The sequence below is a fragment of the Crinia signifera genome, chromosome 2 (assembly GCF_055691185.1).
Source record: "Crinia signifera chromosome 2, ASM5569118v1, whole genome shotgun sequence".
NCBI classification, from domain to species: Eukaryota; Metazoa; Chordata; class Amphibia; order Anura; family Myobatrachidae; genus Crinia; species Crinia signifera.
Window position 1 is genome coordinate 239,336,989 of NC_139218.1, and position 23,013 is coordinate 239,360,001.

Genomic DNA, 23,013 nt, shown 5'->3' on the forward strand with positions numbered 1-23,013 from the left:
GATCCAGATGAGATTTTGACTATATAGTCAAAATCTCATCTGGATCTCATGCAGATTGTACAAGTGTGTACACAGCATAGAGTTCTATTTCACATGGGATGTTGCTATGGGCAACCAAGTATAGTAGATTCTGATTGGTTGCCCATAGAAACATCCCATGTGAAACAGAACTTCCATCTTTGTAAATTCCCCCCTGTGTCTGCTAGTATAGGGATGAATTCATACTTGCCTCACTGTCACAGTGTGTTTCGTGGTCAAAGAAGATTCGACGATTGATCCACAATTACATATTTGTACCTGGATGTTAAACAAAGAACTGTCGAGATTCTCACTGCCAAGATGCCATAGTTGGCATCCTTAATGCCTGGATCCCATATCACACCCTTCATGACTTGTATCATGTACATTAACCAATAGAATAAGAGTACCCTGCAACCACCCCAATAAGTTTGGAATTAAAAAAACACCCCAGAAAAGGATAACAGGCAGAAACACATTGGAGAAAAAGGAACACTGGGTGATGACAAGCACCATGTGACAGGCATCTAGGTAGGGCCATCCCTGGCTAATTGTGTGCTGTAGGCAAGGTTTTGTGGTGTGCCACCTAACTTGCAGGAGTTTTTGTGAGGATCAAAGCTACACACATATATGAAAAGGGGGGTGTGGTCTTCTGGAAGGGTGTGGCCTTGTGGTGATGTGCTCCCCTTTTGTCACGTTGTGGAGCTCCCCATGTCACTGCCAAGGGCAGCATGACCACTTAAATCTGCCTTTTTGTTACCATCAGTGCTATATTGCTCTAGACCGAATTCAGCATGGATTACTAATCAGAGCATTCATAAATCGAGCGATTATCAAATGACTGTGCATGAGCCCAAATTGTAAAACAATATCCTTACGCATAGAGGTCTCAGAGCAGCCACAGTTTGATTGACAGGAAGCTAGTGTTTAAGGCGTTTTCATACCAAAGTGTATACAACTCTAAACTTTACATCCTCTGTCCAAAATACTCCAAAAAGACTAATTCTAGGGTGTAAGTAAAAAAATAAAATTGTCTGCAGGACCTTATGGCCACACCTCAAAACAGAAGTGTTCTCAGTTTGAATTCAGGATGTTCCATTACAAGACCCTCTTGTGCCACCATCAGCTGTTGCTTCTGTATGTATGAAGGATTATTAAACACCCTCCAAATGTACCATTTTAGCCGGTACCGTTCTGTATTTCATGGTCTGTATCGGCTAAAACCAATATCCCTATATATACTAGTATTCACTGACATCAGTTATTCGCTGACATCAGTTATTATGTCTCTGCCCGTAGAACAAGGACAGTGGTGACCCCCTACATCTGCCTCCTCCCACGGAGGAGTGCTGCCGCCTTTCACCCTCTTCTCTCCTGGGGGAAGCGAGGACAACCAAGAGCAAACATCTCCCCTTCTGCAATCTCCTCCTCTCTCCACAGCCTCCTCCTTTCTTTACAGGACTGCGATGCCAGCGTTGCACACACACACACACTGGCCCCCAGCGCTGGCTAGATAACAGGATGTCAAGCTGCAGGATGTCAAGCTGCCGAGGACGAACAAAGGCACATCTATCCTACCTATCACGGTATTACCCCCAGGGCATAGCGGCATCAGGCTGCAGGCCACACTCTCTGTGTGCTGTGACCTAAGGGAGAGGATCTGGCAACGGCCATGGTCGTTCCATAACAGGTCCTTTTCCCCAGTCACCTGGTGTTATAAGAGTATAATGTAATGCCCCCCTTGCTGGGTACTAAGTAAAAACTGGACCCGGACAAGACCCCGGAATGCGGTCCGGGTCCGGTTTTTACTTAGGGGTGTCCCATCTAAGGGGTATTTTGTCTGGGGGATGCCTATGATAGCTTTCACTAGGGACATGGGGAAGGTTAGATTACAGCCTCCCCGTGTGATCCGGACCGTTCTGGTTTTTGCTACATGCCCGGACCATAGAGGGAGGCTTTATACTCTCCCTCCTCCTCTCCCTGGTGGCAGTTGTCACAGGCAGCCCCCGGACAGTACACCCCCCAGACAGGACACCTCCCAGAACGAACACTACAAGCACCGGAATGCAGAGTTTGCTGTCTGGTCCGGCATTCCGGGGTGTTGTCCAGGTCTGGTTTTTACCCATACTCGCTTGCTGTGCCTTCACCCCGGGGTGTAGGTACAGCAAGCGAGTCACAGGGTGTCACACCTCCTTTACCCGTGAAGATATGAAGCCACACCCCCATCTACAAATCCCCACCCTTTTTTGCAAGGCCTCTTTTATCAGAGCATTACTCATGGCCACAATGGGTGTCACAGGGGTAAGGGATGCCCCTGCAATGATCAAAATTGACTGTTAGGCTACAAATAGCAGCAGGCTTATTATTTATAGGGCATCACTACTCATATGTTATACTTCCCCAATGTGTCGGGAATAACAGTATATTTATTATCAAGGCCACTGACTTTCAGCAGATTTTTTGGTATGATCACTGTACTTTATGTTTCATTCTGTCCTGTAATTCCACACATCGAACTAACAGTAAATAAATAAATACAGTGGAACCACTGAACATTTCCATTTTCTGTAACTTTGCTAAAGTGTGCTGTGCGTCCCCTGTGCCGTCTGGCAGTGCATTAGGACTGCTGGAAATGTAATCTTCCAGGCACCAGGATTCTACTTTCCACCACTTACTGTAATAATATTTCATACTCCTTCATATAATAGCATTGTGTTTGTTATAGAAACATTAAAAATGTGAATAGTGGTCTAATAAATCAAACACAAAAGGATTACATTTTGTAAATGCTTTAACAGATTATTGTTTGTCTCACTGTTGTCAATATACAGCAGCACCCGTATGTATCACCAGATCTCTGTTAAGCCAGTGGTGTAGTACTGTTTGTCTGGCCATACATGGAAGCTTTTTAAAAGTTATTTATTGGGAATATAGTGCTTACCTGGATATTATATAGGATTTTGGTCATAAACCTCTGCACAAAGCTGCCTTCTTCTAATAAACAATTTCCCTTGTGTTTCAACATGCTTACATGAGTTCGTCCAGTAGATGGTAGTCTTGCTCCACGATGTGAGAGGAAAGCAAATCTTAGCAGAGAGCTCATGCACTATAGTAATTGTTTGTACAATGTCTCAATATGCATCCAAACAATATTATGATTACAGCACAAATAATATTAAATTGGAAAAAGATAGCAGCAATGTAAACAGTTAAAAATCAATAACTGTTGGAGTGTCTTTTTATTATATAAAGTATTCATTAGTCACATACTGCATATCAAAAGCCAATAAAATTGCAAAAAGATATAGAAATACAACTAAAAATGTAATATAAAATACAAGGTAATGACGACATAAACATGTTTATAGCTTCGTACACACAGAGCAATATATTGCTCAGTGTCCCATTTTCATCAGCGACAAGAGATGGTCGCTGATGAAAAGGAGACACTGCCGGGGGAAGCCGCAGGGGGAAACAGCTGATCACCGAGGGGAAGCCCCAGGGCTGGTCGTGGGAGCGTGCGCCCGGTGACAGTCGTCCCGTACACACGGGGATATGGTCACTCAGCGGGGATACCATATATCCCTGATACTTATCACTTATATAGTTAGGCGAGCACAGCGAGCCACCGAGCCCAAAGCGTGGCGAGCGCATCGAGCCCTGCGAGGGGCCGCGCATAACTTCACAAGTATTATGCGTCCGCTCACCACGCTTCGGGCTCAGTGGCTCGCTGCGCTCGCCACACTATATAAAATCAACTCCCCGCTGACGTGGATAGTGGGGGTATGAAAAGGTCGGAGGACGCGTACCGCCGCCCCACGCTGGCTCGCTGCGCTCGCCACGCTTCGGGGTGGCATTAACAATGGGGAGGGGCATTTAACATAGTCATAACCCATCAGGGTGGGTGTACAATCTAAAATCGGGTCTGGGGGGCATTTAACATAGGAATTAGGCATCTGGGTGCATGTGCGACTTAAAATCGGTCGCATCGCATGCGATCATATCACATGCGATGCGATGCGATGCGACGCAATTTTTGGTTGTACAATGACCTGCGATGGAAATCGGGGGCGCCGTGATAATACACAAGTACCGAATATGAGAAACCAGTACCTTAAAAAGGGGCTGGCAACTTTTAGCCTGGGGGGCAAGTCCAGAGCACTGGCCCATAATAACAGCGCATCATTAAATGGAGGTTTTTCACTTAAAAAATATGTATCAATTAAAAAAAAAAAGAATAATAACTGGACACCACAGACTGCTCCTCTATAATAAAAAGAACAAGACACCACAGCCTGCTCTTCCTGTATAATAATACCATGACACCAAAGGCTACTCCCCTTGAATAATAACAACAACAACAGGACATAACAGGCTGCCCCACTGTATAATAATACCAACACACCACAGGCTGCTCCCCTTGTATAATAGTAATAATAACAGGACACCACAGGCTGCCCCCACTGTATAATAATAATAACAGGACACCACAGGCTGCTTTTCCTGTATAATAATAACAGGACGCCACAGGCTGCTCCCCCTGTATATTAACAGGACACCACAGGCTGCTCCCCCTGTATATTAACAGGACACCACAGGCTGCTCCCCCTGTATATTAACAGGACACCACAGGCTGCTCCCCCTGTATATTAACAGGACATCACAGGCTGCTCCCCCTGTATATTAACAGGACACCAAAGACTGCTCCCCATGTACGGTTGCTATTACCTGATGATCTGCTCCCCTATGCTATTACACCAGACCCCGAGGCCAGACTAGTGAGAAGCAGGTAGAACACGCAGGCTGGAAGTAAGGTGGGAGGCACACACCACACAGCGTGTGATCAGCATAGGCTACTACTTCATGCTACCCAGGGGCAAATGCAGGATTTTCAAAGGGGGGGGGTCCAGATATACTGTATAACTGTGTGTATGCAGACAGAGTATATATCACTAACAGTGGGTGCCTGTCAGTCCATGTGGTGCAGGCAGGCTGGCAGAAGAGTGGGTGCAGGCTGGAAGGGTGGGTGAGCTGGCTCAGCTGGCTGAGGGGCGGGTGTACATGGGGCTGTGCTGTGCAACCCACAGCATCTCAGCGCTGCATGGTATGAAGACCGCATGCGCCACCCAATTCTAGGATTGGCCACTTTAGTTAGCTGCATTCGGTATAAGGAGTATGCACCTCCCTCCTCTTCATCTCCCCCTAACCATCTCCGCCCCCCTCCCCCAGCACTAAATAACCCTCCCCCCATAGACAGATAATCTCCCCTAATATAGAATAACCCCTCCCCCACACAGTAAAAAGTTAAAACTTTTTTTAATACTCACTACAGACTGGCTGCAGCCAATTCTGATGACAACAGCAGCTGTCCCAACAGAGTCCTTTGAAACATAAATTCGGTTGCAGGCACCAGCTGATTGTGGCCATGGAACAGAGTGCAGTATGGCAAAGACAGAGGCGAGGGCTGCCGCTGCTGCCTTTCCTCCTGGCGCGGTGAGCGGCAGCTCTTCCTGCAGGACGCGGTGAGCAGCAGCTCTTCTTCCTCCTGTATCAGCGGCTGAACCAGGTCAAGTGATAAGGGGCATGGGCACAGGTGACAGGCAGCCCCACACTCCCTGCTGTCCGACCTCTGCCGGCCACCGCCGCCACCTTCTCCTGCTCTCCCCAGCTTCCATCCACCCGTCTCCTAAATTCAGCGCACAAACATGCCTGCACGCTCTGTTACGCTGCGGCCTCCTGCACCAGACATGTCCTCAGTGCAGGAGGCCGGCGGCCATGTTTTTATAGCCCGGCAGTCAGAGACACTGGGCCACCGGGTATTTAAGGCGGCCCAGCACATGGCACCCTGCCCCCCGGCCCAGCACGCCACTAACCTTAGTGGTGTAGTAATGTGCCCAGTGCTGGGACAGCTCCTCTGTTCCCAGCACTGGAGCAGTGACAGAGGGAGATGGAGCTGTGTCCTTCTGCACCATCTGGCAAAAGAGGGAGCGGCGCCTACCCCTACCCTGGACCACCAGGTGTTCAGGCACTAGGCCCGAGGGCACTGTCAGGCCCTTCCGGCCTGTGGGCACTGTAGTTAGGCCCTCCTAGCCCCTTGCCAATAAATTGTCAGGCCCTCCTGGCCCATTTATTGCTAATCGGGCCCTCCAGGACCATGGCCCAGTTAGCCGGGCATTAGGCCTGTGCTCCCAGTGCTGTTCCCGACCTACAGTGCCCTGGCGCTATGCCCTCCACCTTGCCCTCACCTCCGCTCCTGGTTCCGGTCGTGACCTGCAGTGCCTTGCCGCTCTGTCACCCACCATGGCGCATGTTCCTTCTCCGGGTGTCAGTTCTGGTGCGCAGTGTCCTGGCGTTCTGGCTCCGGGCGGCGTGAGGCAAGAGCCGCCATGATGGCGTCCGCGTCCTCCTAGGCCTCAGGTTAGGAAGCGCCGGCTGCAGCGCCTCCGCGTAGTATTCCTCGACGGCTGAATTGTCGCACTACAGGCGGTGGCCATCTTGTTGGTTCCTGGAGCCTATGCCTCGCAGCACTAATCGTGATGTCATTATCCCGGCCAATCACGCCACAGCTCAGCACATAAATACTGACAAGACAGACAGACCGGCAGTCAGTACAATGTTGTCCAATACATAGCATCTCGCTGCGCATCGTTGGCAATTCCTGCAGCTTCTCACAGCTTCAGCCTGACTCCCAGTCCTCCGGGGAGGGCTATTACCAAGTACTACCACGGATTCTCCATTGCCGCCTATAGGGATTTAATGGACATTAGGGCTAACATCCTAAAATGTGTGATCCTTTCTCCTCTCATCCCGACGGTTACCATCTGTGGTCCAGTAACCCTGGTCCTCCTGCAGCCACGACCTCATTCAGCAAATCCTTTTCCTCTTGGCTTCATCAGCTTCAAGTTCTTCATCAATATCTTCAGTCATATTATTGTCTTCAAGTTCTTCATCAATATCTTCAGTCATATTATTATCTTCAATTCCTTCATCAATATCTTCAGTCATCTTATCATCGTCTTCAAATTCCTTCATCAATATCTTCAGTCATATTGTTGTCTTCACTTCCTTCATCAATATCTACAGTCATATCATCATTGCCTTCATCATTATTGTTACTCATATTATCATTGTCGTCAGTTCTTTCATTATTATCATCAGTCATAATTACTGTATCATCATCATTACTGCTGTATATCAAATTCCTTCATTAAAAGGTAAAATTTTACTCATTGGCCTCCTTCTGCTCTGTTGTCCATGCAACAGCCTACATCAAAGCACCCATCCTCCGCTACACTCTGGCTGGTGCTTTACCAGGTTCACGGAACGTGACAGCAGCTAGCCGGAGTCTGGACTCAAAGCCGCAGGGTGCTGCTGCTGCAGGCGGATGTGCGCAGAAGCTCCCACGTGGCTATTATAGTATGGCCGTGTACAGTACTTCTGTGTGCTGATCCACTCTGCCAGTCCCTCCATTGGTTGTCTGTATTTTGACAAAATCAATATAAAATACTTCTACTGGCATATAAAGCTATTACCCATACCGCATTAGCATATATCTATTTACTTATCTCAAAATATCTCCCATCTTGGCCACTCTGCTCTGCACAAGATCTGCTTCTCTCTTCTGCATGGATAACTAGCTCCCATTCACTATTACCGGACTTTCATCGGGCTGCTCCCATCCTATGGAATGCCCTTCCACGCACAAAAAGACTCTCCACTAGCCTCCAACTTTCAAGCGTTCCCTGAAAACACACCTCTTCAGGCAAGCCTATCATATTTAAGTATCATCTACATAACCCTCATGGAACTCATGTATTGTCTATAGCTTCCCTTCTGGACTTGCAACTTGGTGGGACTGCTATGCTATTACTGGTGCTTGTCCTTGTGTTTCCCACCAGTGTCCCTATAGATTGTAAGCTTGCTGCCGGACTCTTCTACCTCCAAGTCTGTCGGTTGTTACCCAGTTTGTTCTATCAGTCTGTCTACAATTGTAAAGCGCAACGTAACCTGCTGCGCTATATAAGAAACTGTGATAAATGCGCAGAAGCTACTGTTTGAGCTCAAGAAAGGACCAGCATTGCGTGATCAGAGAGATCTGATCCCTGAAGCCACCGCAACCGCAGCAAAGTTATTAAGGACAATAAAGGAGGACATAAAGAAAGACACTTTTCAAGAAAGGACAGAAAAAGGACTCTCCTCCCTAAAGGAGGATGGTTGGTCACCTTAGGTTAAGGCAATGGTTCCCAAACTTTGTGTGGCATCCTAGAGTTTAAGAATTTTTTATATGGCACCCCTATGCTAAAAGTGCCTTATTAAAAAAATTAGAAAAAATAAATTAAGTAACTTGTGCTTATAGGTTATTGTTACTTACTGGTTCACTTATGTGGTAAACAACAAGAGTTTCTTCTGTTTGTCCACATATATTACAATGGGAATCACTAGTTTTGCCTATTATAATCTCCTATATATTAGCCCAGATCTGTCACCCCTTATTCAGATTGATGCGGTACGGCCCGCATGCGGCCGTACCGCCGATGTTTTCTCTCTGCACATGCGCAGAGGTCACTCTGCGCATGTGCAGGGGAATTCACCGTGTAAAAAATTTCGACGACGCAAAGGGGGCGTATAGGGGCGTGAGGGGCTTCAGTCCCTCATTTCCCTATGTGTACGCCCCGCGTTTCATGGGCGTTCCCATGCAAACGCGGGGCGTATGCATGGTAATGAGGGCATGACGCCCTCATTACCATGACATGGGGGCGGAAAGCTGACGTCGCCGGATGTCAGCTTTCAGCCCCCATACAAGCTACCACACGGACGATTGTCCGTGTGGTCTTAGCTTGCGGGAGCTGCCGCGGCGTGCGGCCCTGCCTTCGATGGTCGACGACCATCGAATGCAGGGGGCAGCTCCCACCATGGTGGAGGCGTAGCCTCCACCATTTTAATGCGGATCGCCAGCCGTCCGTGTACGGACGGCCGTGGCGATCCGTCTGGTGGGCGGCCCTTGGTTTGTGCGGTCGGAGCCCCGTGTGCGGCTCTGACCGCACCAACCAGAATAAGGGCCTCTGTGACTGTTTGTATAACCCTGGGCGGAGTCATAGAATGACAGATCGGGGCTATAGCCTATCAGCGCAGTGGCCGCCCCCTCACAGCAGATGGTTATTAAGTGCTTTTGGGCATAAGTTGTTGGTGGACACGTAACTGGTATAGGGAAAGTAAATCTTATTGATTCTACCTTTCCCTACTCTCAGGGCAGAGCGGCGTCCCGCTCTGATGCTTCTGCCCTATTTGCGAGTCCCGTATTGCGCTGTCAATAACTGCACTTCAGCGCTGCTCTGTCTCCGACTGTCGGCTCCCAGCAAGCAGCTCACAGTGTGAGATCTTCTTGCGAGGCATGCAGCCAATGTCCTCACAATAGCACAGTTCCCTGTGTTGGCAGAAGACTGCTGGAGGAAGATCTATATAGTGGATGCTGTAACCTGTTTTGTCCTTACTATGTTAAGGTCGAAATTGTCAGGTTAAGGAGTCCAATAGGGTGGCGTGTGTCATGAACCGGGGATAAAGGCTGGCAGGTTACTCTCGTAGGCTGTTTTGCTGTCTTTCTCAAAGCTTTTTCAAGGTGATAAGGTTGTCAAATTTGTACTTCAAATATTGATACATTTTATGTATATTAAAGTTGCATATTTTTATGTTAATAAATTCTTTTTTTATTTTTCAAAAAGTATTCCAGACAATCCTACCAATTTGTCTCTCTCTCCCTCCCTCTCTTTTCTCTCTTCCTCCCATCTATCTCTCTATATTCTTCCTTCCTTTCTCTCTCTTTCCTTTTATCTCCCTCCTAACCTTTCTCTCTCCCTTTCTCTCCCTCCCTTTCTCTCTCTCTCCATCTGTTTCTCTTTCTTTCTCTCCCTCCCTCCCTCCCTATTTTAAAATAGGTTGGGTGGGGGGGGCAAAGTTTTTTAAGGGGTGGGGTAGGCAATGTGAGGGACACATTGAAAGGGGGCCCCCACAATGTAGTTGTACCTGGGGATCAACAAGCGTTAACCTGGCCCTCCACCTGGGGGCTCTTTAAATACAGCTGTTAAACAGTTCCAGTGCTAGTCTCTACAGTGTCTTCTAAAAGCACTTTGCTTTAATTCTTAGTGGCTCTGAAAACTTATTTATAGATACAGTATCCCGTCTCCTATGCCTGTAATATATGCTTACTAATAATTTCGCACATCAGTTTACCTCTGCCTTAGTATGGCTGCACATATGAATAAAATAAGTAATAAGAGCTACCATGAATTACAGAACTACAGTATCGCTTAATTCTAGAAGCGGTAGAGGAGCTGAAACTTACAAAGCAGATAATGAAAGAAATAGCTCAAACCTAACAGGAATTATGCTCTATATCACTGGAACTGACTGGGCTCTGCAAATACTAAAGCTTCAATAATGGTAATAAAAAGTCTCTTTGTTAGCTAATCAGCTGAAATAGAGAATATTATACAGCCAACTACACAATCTGCCAGGTACCAAGGGAGAAAAAAATCATTAATACTGCAAAAATTGTCTCACAATTTCTGGATTATTATACTAGTCTATCTAATAATACACATATCCAATAACTCACTAAGTAGTACAAAGAAAAACAGTTGAATTCCAACAACCATCTTTATTGAGATTCCATATAACTGCCAGACTCCATAATGATTTATATAGTGCTAATATATTCTCCAGCACTTGTATAGCAAGGATAAGAAATTAAACATAACATGTATAACAATGCCTTAACACACATTGGGGCCCATTTAGTCCTGCTCGCACAGCTCTGAATTCAGCCCCGTCTCCGGTGGTGGGGCTTAATGCATATGTGCAGACGACCTCAGCGAGTGGTTTCATTGATATTTTCATTCAACCAGAGCCTTCGCTACCTGATTGACAGGCAGGGGGCGTTCCAAGGTGAACACTGGGCATTTCATGGGCGCACCCACAAAAATAGTGAGCACGCCCATATCAATGCTGGGAGGACCCCAGGGAATGCAGGCATTCCCCAGCCTGCTCGGGTGGGTGGATGATGTCACATGACATCAGCTCCTGCCCTCAATTGGGACATCAACGTGCAGCAGAAATGTAAGTCCTGGGCTACTCTTCTGCTGCGAACAAAGCAAAATTATGTCGATAGTGAGCAATCATCTAATGATTTTTCCTCTGTGCGGGTGCTTGCAAGTGTATGCGTATACATCCGCTTGCAGCGTAGAGAGGGGATCTGGCCGGCGAGGCGTGGCGTTGACCTGCTCGCTAGGCTCCGAACATATGCAGCCTAGTGAGCAGGTCTGAATTACCCCATTGAGAAATTAGAGAATTATCATAACATGGCCATTCCAGTAGAATCCAATAGGATCAGCAATGTTATCAAATTTGTTTCGGCTCCAAAAAAAAAGAAAGAAAAGGTACAATGCAAAGGGGAAATGGATCTCCTCCTCTGGCAGTGTTTTGACCTTGATGGTCGCAAGAGAACTGCGCCATTGTCACTGTGTACCATATTGTAGTTGCAAGCTGTAGTACCCCCTGAAATTGTTGCAACATGCCTGTGTTTGAGTCTCCCCTACTCCAATATATTGCTCAAACACCACCTTACTGTCAGTTGTGAATATATCGTCACTGTGACCACCGTAGCAAGACCATTGTAGCACATGCACAATGGTACTTATACATATATGACGTGGCAGATAAAATTGCTCCACTACATATAACATTGATGTTGCAGCCATTTTAGTCAGGCTCTAAGTCTGTGATGTTTTGACATGTTAGTGGAGATTATGCAGAGGGGGACCTCCCATTAGAGAGTAAAGCCTGGATAATAAATATAGTGGATTCTGATGATGCCGTTTCTAATACACAAGTGCATCTTTATGGAAGCTGTGGGTCAGTTGGTCATACTCTTGTGCAGCTACTGGGTGACATGGAGAACGTGTACCATAGGGGTCCTGGGGTCTGAGTTTGAGAACCACTGCCCTAATCCCTAGCCCAAACTGCTAATCCAACCCTAAAACCAACCCCTATGACAAGGTCACTTCCCTAACCCAAACCTCAAAACTGAACCTAATACTTCTAAAAGTTCTATAATGAAGTTTGTGAATACTGCTGTGTAGGACTTCCATACAAGTCAACAAGATACAAGCATATACCTGATGAATTTAGCTCGGTCTAAAACAGACACATTTATCTATTTAGAAAGGAAAGTTTCCCTTTGATATCAGACAGGCTCTCCAGCCTGTCTTTGAATTAAAAAATTTGTCCCCCTATTGTTCTGATAATGTTGATGGTAATTCTGGGATTTCACTGTTGTCAGTGTGTTTTTTGTTTGCAGTAGCTGTTATATCTCCGGTGGTCTGTGTGGATGAGGTCTGGTAGTCTCTGAGTGTCGTGACCCACCCTTGATCGTAGGATAAACTTGCTAATTTGCCGTATTCAGCTTCTTCCTCTATGTCACCTACTGGAAATGAGGTATCCCCAGTGGATTCTGTGGCGGAGGTGTCTATGCTGATGTTGATGTCTGTTACGTCAGTGGGTGTGTCCTTTTCAATAATCCTATTAGTATTTGTCCCACTGTGTCGTTTTTTCACGAATTTTGGTATGTGAGCCCGGTGTTTTTGCACAATGGCGCGGTGTGCCTCCCTGTGTTCTTTTTGTTTTTTGTTGTGCTACATGTGGTGGATTGGGTATCAGTGTCCATTTTATGAGTCTCGTTGTAGTCTGTCTGGATTTCGTTTGGAGATGGTGTTGTTCTGTGTTTTCTTAATATCAGGTTTTAAATCTGTGGATTTTGGAGATGATTATGGAGTCTTCCTTGTTGTCAGTCTCTGTTTTGTAATGTCCTCTATGGTTTGATAGCCTGGTTCTTTTGTGTATGGTTCGATAAGTTTGTTGGCTGTGTCTATCTGTGTGGCCAGTATGTTTAAGTCAGTCTCACGTTTCTCTATTATCAATGTGATTAATTGTGTAACTCCTTCAGGATGAAACTGTTTTTCTGGTACCATTCTAATATGTGTTTGTCCCACCGTACTTGTGACTCTTTGTGTATTGGTTTTTCTAGTTGTCTGAAAATGTAGAAGAAGTTGAATGGAGGTATGATTGGTGTTGTGGTCTCTGTGTCCTGTATTGCTAATAGTGCCCTTTCATTCCAATGTCTGTGATACCCATATGTGTGGCCATCTATTGGATGCAATGCTAACAAGCTGCTGATAACCTGCGAGACCTTTGTAGATATTTCAAATGAAAAATTGGTAACAGCGCTAAAGTTAGAAGTGACTATGTTCGAAGGGGCTGCTGGGTAGAGTGGTCTAGGCTCAGTAAATGGGATGATTATAGGTATATCGAGCGCTCACCATCTATATCAAATAGTGTCTGCAGTTATATAAATATCATGCTGTTTTTGTGATGTCGACAGTGTAGTAATAAATTCACTATACACAGTGGGGGAAATTGACTATGATATGGGCAACCAATCAGATCCTGTCTACTATCTTCTAGAGGGTGCTAAATAAATAAGAAGTAGATTCTGAGCAACATAGCAACATCACATGTGAAGTAGAACACACATCTTAATAAATACACCTATTCTCCTACATACTGGGGTAAATTGACTAACTCCAATGTTCTATCAACATATGATAAGAGAAATAAATGCAGAATCTATGAACGCAAGAGGAACATCCGCATAGGCTACGAGAATCATAGTGTATCACTACAAAAACTCTCACAACTCCAATCCCAAAGATTTAATTTTTATGGCCATAGAGACACCACACAGAACCTGGGGCCTTATTCTGGTCGGTGCGGACGGAGCCGAATATGCGGCCAGGACCGTGCGTCCTTAACCCCGCCTTTCGTACGGATCGCTCACTCCGTCCGAATGCGGTAAGAAGCTGTCCGAACGGACCGCAAGTGTATTTCTCATGAATACACCTCCTCCATCTCAGGGAACCTCCCCCATCATTCGATGGTCGCATACCATCGAATGCAGGACTGAGTGGTCAGGTAGCTCCCGCAACCTCAGACCACACGGGCATTTCTCCGTGCAAAAGCAGGGATCTGGGCGGGCAGCTGACATCCGGCAATGTCATATGTCCGCCCCCTACACGTGCGTCACGGCCGCATTACCATACGTATGCCCAACGTTTTCATGGGAACGCCCATGAAACGCGGGGTGTAAACATATGGTAATGAGCCCAAACAGCCCTTCACGCCTCTCTCCACCCCCTGTTCGTAGTGTATACTTTTCATGCGGATTTTGGACGTGCGTCCCGTTCGCACATGCGCAGAGACGCCTCTGCACATCCGCAGACACAAAACATCGGCGGACCGACCGCACGCGGACATTACCGCACCAACCAGATTAAGGGCCATGGAGAGGTTGGAATTATTTGGACATTCTAAACAAGAGGGAATCATTTTGGATATTCACTTTTAAAGACCATGGCCTCAAAAGGTCTTTCACAGTAATCTCGGTACTCTTTACTTAGTTGGGCGCCCGTCGCGGGCATCGCGGGTACATTTATGTCTGGCCGCGACGCGACCGACGCGATGCCCGCGATTTCCCATTGAAACCCATGTTAAACATGGAAATCGTGTCGGTCGCGTCGTGGCCGGTCATAAATGTACCCGCGATGCCCGCAACGCGATGCTCCCGATTTGCCATAGGAATCAATGTTAAAAGGGCCGATGGACACGATTTTACTGTTAAATGCCTCAATGGACCCGATTTGGCCATAGGAATCAAAGTTAAATGGGCCACAGAGCCCAAATAAGCACAATTAACCCTTAAATGTCCCCCCAAATTTTTAACGCCACCCCACGATCCACGCCAACCCGAAGCGTGGCGAGCGCAGCGAGCCCGCGAGGGGCGGCGGTACGCGTCCTCCGACCTTTTCATGCCCTACTATCCACTAGGCCGTGGAGTGAGAATAGAATAGTGTGGCGAGCGCAGCGAGCCACCGAGCCCGAAGCGTGGCGAGGGGACGCGGATACCTTCACAGTTATACGCGTCCCCTCGCGGGCTTCACAGGTGTCCGTGGCGACGCGGACACCTGTGAAGCCCGCGAGGGGATGCGTCTACCTGTGAAGGTATCCGCGTCCCCTCGCGGGGCTCGCTGCGCTCGCCACGCTTCGGGCTCGGTGGCTCGCTGCGCTCGCCACACTATTCTATTCTCACTCCACGCCCTAGTGGATAGTAGGGCATGAAAAGGTTGGAGGACGCGTACCGCCGCCCCTCGCGGGCTCGCTGCGCTCGCCACGCTTCGGTTTGGCGTGGATCGTGGGGTGGCGTTAAAAATTGGGGGGGACATTTAAGGGTTAATTGTGCCTATTTGGGCTATGTGGCCCATTTAACATTGATTCCTATGGCCAAATCGGGTCCATTGAGGCATTTAACAGTAAAATCGCGGTCAATCAGCCTTTTTAACATTGTTCCCTATGGGAAAATCGCGGTCATCGCGGTCATCGCGGTCATCGCGGGCATCCCGATTTACCCGCGATGCCCGCGATGACCGCGATTTTTACCCCCGACGCCCGCGATTTCAATCGCTGGCGCCCATCTAAGTAAAGAGTACCGTAATCTCCTATTCAAATAAATACAAACAATAAAATCCTTTCTCATCCAGATTATTAATTATATGGGCATGTATCCTGCCCCACGATCTAACACTTAAAATAAATACAAACAATAAAAAACTTTCTTCAAAACCACTTATCCAGATGATTAATTATATGTGCATGTTTCCTGCCCCACAAACTAACATTTAATACAATTGCCAGCTAAGCATATAACAAGTAAAAGGATACCATTTAACACTACCAGATAACTGGACCATATTAATGGTCCTACATGGTCCTACAGTATATAACTGCAGCAGAAACAGCAGAAAGACCTGTCCCCCTTTCATAAGTCCCAGCATGCGGGGTATTAATGGGAATTTTAGTTCCACAGCAGAACCAACAGCCCAATAAACACACACACATGAAAAATAAAACTCTATTACATTAAAAGCCCATACATACTGTACTTTGACTCACCTATCTTGACTTAAAGGATCAGTCCAGTACAAAATCCAGTGTACCTGTGGAAGGAAAATATACTCACCAGCTCCTCCGGGGTGGATCGTGTCCTCTTCGTTCCAAAGTAGGGTTCATGCGAGGAGCCCAGTGTTGGTTTTCAAAATCCGGGGGACCCCTACTTGTTTTGTCCCTCGTATTATGGGAACCAGGGCTGGGCCAAGAGGCAGGTTCTGGTTTCAAAAATTCAGGGGGACCCCAACTTATTTTCCCCCTGAATTTCTGAAACCAGGACCATCCCGGGCTGCTAATTGTTGGGCAGGGTGACCACGTTGGGTTTTTTAATACTGAAATATGTAACCTTCAAAAAAATTTGGGTAAAAATATGCATGCCTATATACAGTACAATACAATGCCAATGTCAGTCATAGAAAGTCATATTGATATAAGCATACGCATGTGTATTGTTAGTAAATTTCCCCCATGGAGGCAAAATCATCAAAATAAAAATTTACAAGTGTAATATTACGTGAACTTCTCTAGTGCACGAACCTCATAACACCCCATTGACTGTTCTCACACTGTGAACATAATTGCTTACGGTGGTGAGGTGCAAGTCACAAAATCATGTTTCAGGGTCATATAACTGACCCTTACAGTAGTAATGTCAAACAGCTCCTACAGTAGATTTGCAAAACAGGTGTTAACATGTGCATGTCACTTAACAGGATGTTCCAAAGTTAAAAGATTTTGCTGATCTGTTTCATTGGAATAGCATTGGAAACAGCGGTGTAGCTAGGTGCCACGGTGCCTGGAGCAAGGGCATGTTTCACGCCAACTCCCCCCCCCCCCAGATTTGTAGTAGGCGGGGCTCTTGCGAGGTGAAAAGGGGATGCGGTCTAACATACCACACACCGTAATGCCCATTGCACATAAAGCCACATGCTGTAATGCCAGTTACACATAAAGCCACACATGATGCCCATTACATTTATAACAAACCATAATGCCTATTACACATCTGACACATAAGTGCCACTTACCTACATGCTCATTGCTAGGAACTTCATGCTCGATGCTATGGGCTTCATGCTCGATGCCAAGGAGCTTCATGCTCGTTGCCAAGGGGGACTAGAATGATTCATTGCTAAGGGGGGCTAAAGTTGCTCGTTGCCAAGGGGGATTAATATTGCTATATATCAGGGAGGGTGGTAGTGATAGTGCAGAGCAGGGACAGAGGGTTGGAGGGAGTAGTGTGGAACAGGGGGGGAGGGAGGGAGTAGTATGAAGGATACAACACATTAAGGTTAGATATGTTTGAAATAAAATAAAAAACTCTACAGAGGAGATCTGCCGGCCGGGGACCGTTTGGGCGAGCCGGTGATCACCACTGCTATTCTCAGCAGCCGAGGTCAATACACAGTATATGTGCTGTGCGCGCGACATCTATCAGTGGGACCCCCCAGCTGTCCGCTGTCCCGGGTCCCCGCTGTAGCAGACGTGCACTAGTGTGTGTGCTGCTGCGCCTGCTATTTAAGATTCACATCTCCCGCTGGACCGCGCTAGCCAATAGGCGCTTGCAGTCCAGCAGCCACCAGTTGATAGGCTGCTGGAGCGCAAGCGCCTATTGGCTAGCGGGAGATGTGAATTTTAAATAGCATCACGTCTCCTGCACACAGCAGGCCGGGGAGCCGGGAGCTAGCAGTGGGGGAAATGGAGTGGGCGAGCTGGTGGTGCCGGCACGGCTCCGGCGCCAGGATAGCTTCCTGCGCCCGGAGCTGGTGCTCCACTGGCACCACCCTCGCTATGCCTCTGATTGGAAAACCCCCAGTCATCTATCACAGTCATCTATCACATGCATGCACTTGCATTTAGCCAAGACTGTTTCTCCCCCAATACAGTGCAGTCTTTCCCATTGGGCTTAATGGGCATTTACCCAGGGGCACAAGGATTGTAGGGGCCACTCCAATGGGAAAGACGACACTGCCTTGGGGAGCGGCAGCGGGTGGTGGGGATCGGGACAGCAGTGTTCAGCGGCATCCAGGCAGCAGTGACTCATAGCTTGTAGTAGTGCTGCTGATTTAGAAAACACTGTCACACAGCCAATCAGCGTCCAGACAGTCTTTTAAAAATCAGCAGCGCTTCCCACTTGGCAATTAGCACTACAAGCTCATAGCTGCCACTACCTGGGCAGTGGCTTCCAGGCAGTGGGAATCTGGGCAGCGGCAACTGGGAGCTTGTAGCACTATTTGCTGGGCGGGAAGTGCTGCTGATTTTGAAAAGACTGGCCGGATGCTGATTGGGCTGAGCATCCGGGCAATCAGCGTCCGGCCAGTCTATTCAAAATCAGCAGTGCTTCCCGCCCGGCGGCAAATAGAGCTACATCAAGCTCCCAGCCCCCCACTGCCCCGGGTCACCGCCGCTGCTGCTACACATAGGTGGATGGAGGGGGGCTTAAATTATTTTGCTCAGGAACCCACTCTATTGTTAAGACTGCCCTGCCCCAATATGTGCTCCTAGCTATAGCATAGTTAAATCGCATGACAGCATTGGACTTCATTTATCCTTGGGTAGAAGCTTACCTGTGCCCAGGGCCTGATAAAGGGTAAAGGGTTTCAGCCGCCCTAGGCTAATAAAGAAGTGGTTGCCCCCACCCCCCCAGAAGTGGTTGCCCCCAGTCGCAGCAACTATTGTGCCAACGTTGCACCCCCCCCCCCTCTCTCCCCCCAGGATCCATCACTTCAGCCTGATCAGCCACAGAAACCTGGGGAGGTGAAACAGGCAGGTCAACCGCTGGCTGAATTACACTATCTGATGGAGGAGTGGGTTGCTCAACAACTAACAGGGAGGAGGGAAGTGAAGAGAGGAGAGACCAACACTGCATCAAAAAAAGGGTAGCCAACCAGAGCATTAAGTATATGCACAGGACGTTGTAAGGCCCTTGGAAAAAGCAGTCAGGAGCATTTGTTGTCAGAACATCCCTTTAATAAGCAACACATTTGAATTACACAGGTTCATGACTTCTCATTGGATGTAATGACAGTTGGTATGGTTGTGAGGTGTCAGAGTTCATACCATCATACCACAGTCATTACATGCGATGAGCAGTCAAGAACCTGTGTAATTCATATGTGCGCTTATTAAAGGGATGATCTGGCAACCCTGGTCAGGAGCTGGATACCTGTGTGAAACCAGCAGTTTTGAAGCAGATGGGAAAGCTCCTGGATAGGGAATCTGCTGAGGACTGCCCTGCATGGAGCTAAAATGGTTAATATTCTGCTGCTGGGCAACAGGGGAACTAAAAAGGTGACTAACCAAGTTTATGTGTGGGGAGGGGAGATGTGACAATGCCATAAACAAGTGAAAAATATTATGCCTGGTAGCAATCCCAGCAGGCTGGTGAATATAAGGAGAAAAACCAATAATCCTAGGCAGTGGGACACTAACTTGCTCTGAAGGCTCCTACATTGAAAAGCTCAAGAAAATTTGCATCCTGCACAGGCAACACCCCTGCTCCTAAAGCATTGTATGCTGAGGGAAAGGGAGCAGATGGTGCTGGGCTGGCTGGGTCTAAAATGGCTGCCACATCCTGCTGGGATAGACTCTGGATATTTATTATTTATTTATTAACAGTTTCTTATATAACGCAGCTAAGAAAGAAGGAAAATGGGGGGAACCTGCACTAGGTGTTGGGAAGAGAAAAATATTTTATGGAAAAAGATTAAATATTTGAGATAGGTAACGCAGTTAACGCACACATATTCTGAAGTGCTTTACAGAGAATAATTGAGCATTGACTTCAGTCCCTGTCCCAATGGAGCTTACAATCTATATTTCCTACAACATGTACAGTACACCCACACACATTCTTTCTAGTTTTAAATATTTTAGGGAGCCAATTAACCTACCAGTATATTTCTGAGAGGCAGTAATGCCAACCATTATACTGTCAGTGCTGCCTGAATGCAGGATATTGCTAAAGGTAGCAACATCGGCAATAAGAAATAAAATAAAAAAAGACATGGAAAGTTACAGAGAAAACTGGCCGGAATTATGAGCAAATGGTGTGAATATAGCTTAAAACCAGACTAATTAGCTGACCATAAAGTTTTTTATACCCAAAAAACTGAAAATAAGTAAACTGTCTACCTAGCCAGGATTTGATATGCCTCTCCCCAACTTCACGTGATATGTTTAACTCCTACCACAAAAAGCACCCCACTCTGCTCCACATAACCTTAACCACTGAGATACTGGTCAAGAAGCGCAGCGAGCCACCGAGCCCGAAGCGTGGCGAGCGGACGCGGATACCTTCACAGTTATACGCGTCCCCTCGCGGGCTTCACAGGTGTCCGTGGCGACGCGGACACCTGTGAAGGCCGCGAGGGGACGCGTCTACCTGTGAAGGTATCCGCGTCCCCTCGCGGGGCTCGCTGCCCTCGCCACGCTTCGGGCTCTGTGGCTCGCTGCGCTTGCCACACTATTCTATTCTCACTCCACGCCCTAGTGGATAGTAGGGCATGAAAAGGTCGGAGGACGCGTACCGCCGCCCCTCGCGGGCTCGCTGCGCTCGCCACGCTTCGGGTTGGCGGCGTGGATCGTGGGGTGGCGTTAAAAATTGGGGGGGACATTTAAGGGTTAATTGTGCCTATTTGGGCTATGTGGCCCATTTAACATTGATTCCTATGGCCAAATCGGGTCCATTGAGGCATTTAACAGTAAAATCGCGGTCAATCAGCCTTTTTAACATTGTTCCCTATGGGAAAATCGCGGTCATCGCGGTCATCGCGGGCATCGCGGGCATCCCGATTTACCCGCGATGACCGCGATGACCGCGATTTTTACCCCCGACGCCCGCGATTTCAATCGCTGGCGCCCATCTAAGTAAAGAGTACCGTAATCTCCTATTCAAATAAATACAAACAATAAAATCCTTTCTCATCCAGATTATTAATTATATGGGCATGTATCCTGCCCCACGATCTAACACTTAAAATAAATACAAACAATAAAAAACTTTCTTCAAAACCACTTATCCAGATGATTAATTATATGTGCATGTTTCCTGCCCCACAAACTAACATTTAATACAATTGCCAGCTAAGCATATAACAAGTAAAAGGATACCATTTAACACTACCAGATAACTGGACCATATTAATGGTCCTACATGGTCCTACAGTATATAACTGCAGCAGAAACAGCAGAAAGACCTGTCCCCCTTTCATAAGTCCCAGCATGCGGGGTATTAATGGGAATTTTAGTTCCACAGCAGAACCAACAGCCCAATAAACACACACACATGAAAAATAAAACTCTATTACATTAAAAGCCCATACATACTGTACTTCGACTCACCTATCTTGACTTAAAGGATCAGTCCAGTACAAAATCCAGTGTACCTGTGGAAGGAAAATATACTCACCAGCTCCTCCGGGGTGGATCGTGTCCTCTTCGTTCCAAAGTAGGGTTCATGCGAGGAGCCCAGTGTTGGTTTTCAAAATCCGGGGGACCCCTACTTGTTTTGTCCCTCGTATTATGGGAACCAGGGCTGGGCCAAGAGGCAGGTTCTGGTTTCAAAAATTCAGGGGGACCCCAACTTATTTTCCCCCTGAATTTCTGAAACCAGGACCATCCCGGGCTGCTAATTGTTGGGCAGGGTGACCACGTTGGGTTTTTTAAATACTGAAATATGTAACCTTCAAAAAAATTTGGGTAAAAATATGCATGCCTATATACAGTACAATACAATGCCAATGTCAGTCATAGAAAGTCATATTGATATAAGCATACGCATGTGTATTGTTAGTAAATTTCCCCCATGGAGGCAAATAAACAAAATCATCAAAATAAAAATTTACACTGATGACAAGTGTAATATTACGTGAACTTCTCTAGTGCACGAACCTCATAACACCCCATTGACTGTTCTCACACTGTGAACATAATTGCTTACGGTGGTGAGGGGCAAGTCACAAAATCATGTTTCAGGGTCATATAACTGACCCTTACAGTAGTAATGTCAAACAGCTCCTACAGTAGATTTGCAAACCAGGTGTTAACATGTGCATGTCACTTAACAGGATGTTCCAAAGTTAAAAGATTTTGCTGATCTGTTTCATTGGAATAGCATTGGAAACAGCGGTGTAGCTAGGTGCCACGGTGCCTGGAGCAAGGGCATGTTTCACGCCAACTCCCCCCCCCCAGATTTGTAGTAGGCGGGGCTCTTGCGAGGTGAAAAGGGGATGCGGTCTAACATACCACACACCGTAATGCCCATTGCACATAAAGCCACATGCTGTAATGCCAGTTACACATAAAGCCACACATGATGCCCATTACATTTATAACAAACCATAATGCCTATTACACATCTGACACATAAGTGCCACTTACCTACATGCTCATTGCTAGGAACTTCATGCTCGATGCTATGGGCTTCATGCTCGATGCCAAGGAGCTTCATGCTCGTTGCCAAGGGGGACTAGAATGGTTCATTGCTAAGGGGGGCTAAAGTTGCTCGTTGCCAAGGGGGATTAATATTGCTATATATCAGGGAGGGTGGTAGTGATAGTGCAGAGCAGGGACAGAGGGTTGGAGGGAGTAGTGTGGAACAGGGGGGGAGGGAGGGAGTAGTATGAAGGATACAACACATTAAGGTTAGATATGTTTGAAATAAAAAAAAAACTCTACAGAGGAGATCTGCCGGCCGGGGACCGTTTGGGCGAGCCGGTGATCACCACTGCTATTCTCAGCAGCCGAGGTCAATACACAGTATATGTGCTGTGCGCGCGACATCTATCAGTGGGACCCCCCAGCTGTCCGCTGTCCCGGGTCCCCGCTGTAGCAGACGTGCACTAGTGTGTGTGCTGCTGCGCCTGCTATTTAAGATTCACATCTCCCGCTGGACCGCGCTAGCCAATAGGCGCTTGCAGTCCAGCAGCCACCAGTTGATAGGCT